We start from the raw sequence: 6,000 nt of genomic DNA on the forward strand, positions 1-6,000 counted from the left end.
AGGTCTTGAGGGAAGCTATTGCAAGCAAGAAGTAAAGAATATGGTGCCAGAGAGACTGAATAACCCACATTTGAATACAAGCTACAAATTATACACAGTAAATGAAGTGACTGCGCCTTTGTTTCTTTTCACTAGTGGGAAGCTGAACACCACTGTTGCTACTATGGCCACCAGAGACAGGAAGTTTTTGAAGCTGAGATTTCCTGCTCTCATTGTGGTTAAGAAATCTAAATGTTTATAGTGGTTTCTGAAAGTGACTCATCTAATGATTCATCGAGTTCATATAGCTTTTTCATCTGTGAGTGGTCACGAGACTGATCTTTTATTTGTCTTTTTACTCAAATGAAAGCTGTATCGAAAAAACCCAAACATCCCAGCATCTGCATGACTTTGAAGACACTCACAATCAATAATACACTAAGTGGTTACACATTATGTATTCTGAATACCTTTTTTCCTGGGCAAATGTTTGAGATTGTCATATGGTTAACATGATAAGATTGTAAAATTAAAGCAGCAGTGGAAAGTGAATGAAGCTCAGTTATTTGAGAGGCTCAAACATGACTTGTTCCTTTTGAATGAACAGGCAGAGTCTGCTACTACTCAAGCAAATGGGACTAGACTTAAACACAGGCTCTCTTCCATAAGTATGCACATGGAGAAAAAACTGTGTTGCACCACTAAGGTGGTTGACAAGGCCAAAGTGCATTTGGTAGCTGGCAGTCATTTTATGGCTGCAGTATTGTAGCAGATTTACTTAGATGACGTCAGTGGCATTGCGCCAGATTTTCCTTTTTGGTGGCACTCTCCACTGGCCTCAGTGGGCCCAGCTCAAACTGCTGAGCAGCAGCACATACTCTAAAATTCCCTTTCTAGACCAGGGTTTACCTCAGGGCACACACAGTCTGGAAGCCTGCAGGTGTGTTCTCTTTTTAAAGTGCGCTTTGACAATGGACAGTGCTGATGTTTTGATGTGACTCTAACCCTGCCACACATCACATCTAATTACACAATTAATGCCTCTGTGTCAAGACTAAATTACACATCACACATATTTTTCTTGCCTGGTGATTTTATTTTAAAAAATACATAAAGTATTTTCAATTGAAATGTTAAAATGTTGCTTTGCTCACAAATAGGATCATCATAATAAACAACACCTTCCACTGTGATTTTCCACATAGATGTAACCTTAAATACAACTGGTAATGATTTCAGTTGAAAAAAGTTAATATAAGCTCTACACGTGAACAAACATTAGGCCCAAATCTATGATTATACCTGATTGTAGCTCCATTTACATAAGAACTAAGGACCCAAAAAGAATCAACATTTCTAATTCCAGGAGAATATTTCTCCTGGAATTAGAAATATATTAGTAATAAATCAATTCCTGAAGAATTAAATACATCACTGCTCTACAGCACCTACTGAATTGGCTGCAAAGTTAACAGGTTTTTCCTGCTGAAGATATGAAGTAATGTGCTATTGATCAGTAAGGAACTATAGGAGGTTATTCTGCAATTTAAGCGCATGATGATTAGATGGCATATCTGTGAATACTGTATTCTGTTATCGTACAAACACAGAGGTGTTAAAGCATTTAAAATTCTGTGTAGATATAATAATAGATATATAGATTTAATATAGCATAGCTATATAAATGGGCACTGTTTATTACTGCATTTTCTTATAAAAGCAGAAATAAGAATTTGTTTTTCTGTGTTTGGGCAAAATATGACGCTCTGAAAGTCAGATAACCTTAAACAATATCCAGTAAGCCAAAGAAAAGAACAGTCTCTGTTTACTCCAAGAACTAACAGAATCTACCGTGATTCATAAAAGCATTTCATCTATCCACATTTCACTGCACACTGTGTAGCCCTGCCCTCAGTCCTCAAAGAGAGAGCATAAAGGAAAAACCCTTGAATAGAGTCCATTAAAGGTACACATCACCTGTGTATCCTCTGAAGCGCTGTTTTCACGACAGCACAACCCTCTGTTATTCAGATATATATTGGCATCTGCTTAAATTTCATTTGTGAAGCTTCCGATATGATAAATATGACAAAATTTCTAAAAACACATTTCGAGTCAAGAAATGTTTTGCTAAGTAATAATTCCACATCATTTAAACTTATTATGGCACACAGAAAAAGAGCCTCAGTGTCATATAGTCAAAATGCCTATGTATTCAATAGTTTGAGTTACACTCCGTCAATGAGCAGAAAAGGTTTGGAAACTCCTGGTTTCAGAAGTAAAGTCTAATTTGGTCAAACAAAGACAACATCCTATTCTTGCACAAATGTTATGCAGGCTTCCATCCAACAAGTCCACTGGTTGCATAAGCTGAAAACAAAGCATCTATTTCTACTCCTACTTTTTTTTTTTTTTTTTTCTTCCAGGCAAGCAGTTTTACATTGTGACATGTCTGGGGTTACGCCTGACTGTAACTCAAAGTAGGAATAATTAAAGCCTTTTAAATGAAAAGAAATAAAATATTTATAAAATATTTAATAAGCATATTTCACATAAAGCAAAGAGAACCTGGGTACTCATCTTAATCAGGTACTGGTTGAAGAGGTTGGCTGATGCAGCCAAAAGTTTCTGGTAGTAGTTGAAATATACGATTTTATTCAAGAACATCCTTTTAAAGCTTGTACTGATCTTTATTTTCATCCCATTGATGAGCTGTTTCACTTCTGGCAATAATAAGACTGCACTACCACAACTTTCCCAAGATTCAGAGGGAATTTGTTGTTTTCTGCACGCTGGTGCTAACAGCTGACTGAGGAACTGAAAAGCCAAAACATAACAAAGCAGGTGATGTGAATACGGTTAAACAACTGAAGTATATTTGATTGAATCACGGCATTGTATCTGAGCTGTGTAGTGTGACCTGCTGATTTAAACGGGCTGTTTGCTCAAAGCAAACCAAACCAAAATCTGACAATTTCATGCAGCAAACAATTTTTTGTCAGGCATCAGGAGGAGATACTTCAGTGTTTTTGGGGTGAGAGGGCGGACACACACTTTAAAGATAACTTTACTGGAGCTAATTCCAAGTAATTTGTCCTTTCTCTCCCCTCTGCCCTGAAATCACTGTGAGTACACACACACATACACACACACAAGCCAACAGTGAGGGGACTTAAGTTTTAGCTGAGCAGGCATTTCCCAAAGTAGAGGGAGGAAAGGGAAAACAATGAAGGAAACCCAATTTTAAAGCCCAGTAAACTTCACAAAGCAGCTCCAAATTACCTTCGTGACAACACTTGGCTTCGTGTCATCGGCCACATTTCAAATTGAAAGTGAAATAGTCCGTGTTAAAAATCAAGGGGATCGCAAAACATCAATTTAGGTGAGTTTTCCTTCTCAACGATAAGCAATTGATCCGGTTGGACCCTTTTTAAAACAACGTGGAAAACCCAAAGTTACCCGAGAATCTTCAGAAATGCCCATTCGGTTCGTTAATTTTTGTTATCTTTTATCTTTTATTTTAATTTTTTTTTTTTTTTTTTGGGTCAAAATGGTAGTTTCTGTCCTTATTATTTCCAGGGAGGGGCAGCCAGGAGCTTACATGAAACAATAAAGAGTTTGGGCTAACCTTTCCCTCCGGAACTGTCGGTGGAGTTACAGTGACAACAAATCAACAACAACAGCAAGAAAAACCAAAAACACAAATATTGCATACTCCACTTACACGAAACTTCGATGACGATAAAAAAAAAAAGAGAGAGTGAGAGAGAGAGAGAGAAATACCGTCAAATGTGTTGAAGAAACTCGTCTCTCCAGCGTTTTCCTTCCGAGGTGGAAGAAAATGCTCCGGCGAAATCTCCACCAACTCCCGGCTGAGAACACTACGGAGAGGAAAACAGCAGCGATTTCAACAACCGTCATCTTGTCCCAAAAAAAAAGAGGTTTTCAGTTCATCCTCGATCCCACCGGGACTTTCTAAGGATCTGCCCACCGCACGAGTGACATCCGAGGCTTTTATAGGGGCGTATTTATCCGGCTTCTTCTGGAAAAAATGTGAAAAATGTCAAAGATTTGTTCGCCGCTGTGTCAAAGCCGGAGGCAGCAACAGTGTTCAAAGTGAGCATCCTGTTGCAACAGCGACCAGAATCGGCCATCTATCTGTCTGAGCCGTGGAAATGAGACGACCTCTCCTTACTTCACACATGAAGGTTTCAGCTAAATAAACCCGACCGTTTTTGTTTGTTGGTCTTTTGGACGTATATGTGTATATAAACAGTAACGCGTTATGGGAAAGCAGCGCACGAACAGAAGTCTACAACCAGTTTGAATACCTGCAACTACCAGTGAAACTTACCTCGTTATTGATATCTCATCTAAAAACGCCCCCCTTTTCTTTTGGCAGTGTGATGTGAAGGGGTATTTTTGATACTATGTCAAGTTATTCTTGGTGTTTCTGAGCCGGCCGGGGAAGGTGTAGGTGAACCGCTTCGCGTACTGAGATGCGAAGAATGCTCGGAATGAGAAGAGGAATGAAATGCACGCAAAGAGTGAGTTTGCGCCGGGGCGGAGCGAAAGGTGGCGTCATCCCGAGCCCCGGCAGCTCAGGCCGGGCTGCGGGCTGCAGGCTGCAGGCGGCGGAGGGGACTGGGAGGGCAGTAAACGTCCCGGGAAGTGACGCCTTCAGGGACACCGCCAAGCTCAGAATTTACAATTCCACAGCCCAACCGCTCAGGATCTCCTGCAACAGTGTAGAGCTCAGATCAGGTCACTGACGGGCATTTCAGAAGAGGGTGGGAAAAGAAAGCGCACAAATTGATGCAAAAACTAGAGAGACCCAACACAAGCAACAGATGCAACACTACCACAAAGACGCAGAGTTAAAAAATTTGTTATGTATAACCAAGTCCACTTGCACTCGATTCAATTTCCCTTGGATAACTATGACCTGGATGAATGAGAAAATTGCTCCCGCAATTATAAAGACATTAGCTTTGCTCAAATTCAAAATCAGCAACCACAAAGAACCACAATGTCAAGACATTGACTGCTACCAACTAAAGAGAAACATAAGATGCGAAATATCACCATTAAAAAAATTACATCAAAGACACAATTACCCAAAAAAAAAAAATCCTACAGATACACATAATTGTCCCAAAATAATAACATTTTTCTCCAAAGTGATGCAACATGGCTACAAATACAAGAAAAAATTAAAGAACATCAAGACAGAAATGAAAGCATTAAAGAAAATAGCACCACTTTCAGAACATGGGAAATGACTGCTAAGAAGCATAAAATTATCACAGGTGTGAAACATAACCGTAAAAACAATCAAATTACTTCAAAGAAACAAAAAATTACCCCAGAATGATGATCACAAAGACAAATTCACCACACAATTACCACTGATATAAAATAAAAAATGTATAGACCCACAACATTACCTCAAGCAGACACGAATTGCCTTTAAAGTGAAACGACCACCATACGACAAGAAGAGATTCAAAATTACAACAGAGACAAAATTTCCACCCAAGTGAAATATCACCATAAAAATAAACAAATTGCCTTTTTGCTTGCTTGCTTGTTTGCTTGCTTTAACAGATATGTTTGCTTTGACATACTATAAACTTATATATAGTAAAGGGAGATTATTTGATCCCCCAGAGAATGTAAATATATCTTGTGTTATTGCACGTAAAAATACAACTAGATTCTGCTTCTAAATGTTTGGTTGGTTGGTGTTTAAATCATTTTGTTATCCTGTATGAATTGTTGAGGAAATACTAGAGTAAATCATATGAAATATATAATTTGCTATCCTCTGGTTTCTATGCTTTCTGTCGTTTCAAGATGAACAATTCTTCTCTTAATGCCACCATGAGTTCATTTGATGTTCCTCAACCCAGAGTTGTGGTATTTCCTATAGAACTTGAAAGAAGCAGCTGACTTCACAAGACCTGCCAAATTCAAACATGAGAGAGGAGAAGAGTGTTGTAGACAGGGCCCTTAGCAGAT

At 38.8% G+C, this 6,000-nt stretch overlaps 1 protein-coding gene across 7 annotated transcripts in view; it reads right to left on the reverse strand.

Annotated features, from left to right (window-relative positions):
* tead1b (TEA domain family member 1b) overlaps positions 1 to 4,488 on the reverse strand; it is a 40,039-nt gene extending 35,551 nt beyond the window's left edge. For 6 of the 7 annotated variants that reach the window (XM_029497728.1, XM_029497726.1, XM_029497727.1 and 3 more), the window contains exons 1-2: positions 4,334 to 4,488; positions 3,763 to 3,860 (exon numbers count right to left, since the gene is read on the reverse strand). The gene's annotated coding sequence lies outside the window, so the exon portion shown is untranslated. Of the gene's footprint in view, positions 1 to 3,762; positions 4,196 to 4,333 lie in introns of those variants that run through there. The other variant, XM_029497723.1, reaches the window with a different exon arrangement.
* Between the last annotated feature and the right edge of the window lie 1,512 nt (positions 4,489 to 6,000).

Source organism: Echeneis naucrates, chromosome 3 (assembly GCF_900963305.1).
Source record: "Echeneis naucrates chromosome 3, fEcheNa1.1, whole genome shotgun sequence".
NCBI classification, from domain to species: Eukaryota; Metazoa; Chordata; class Actinopteri; order Carangiformes; family Echeneidae; genus Echeneis; species Echeneis naucrates.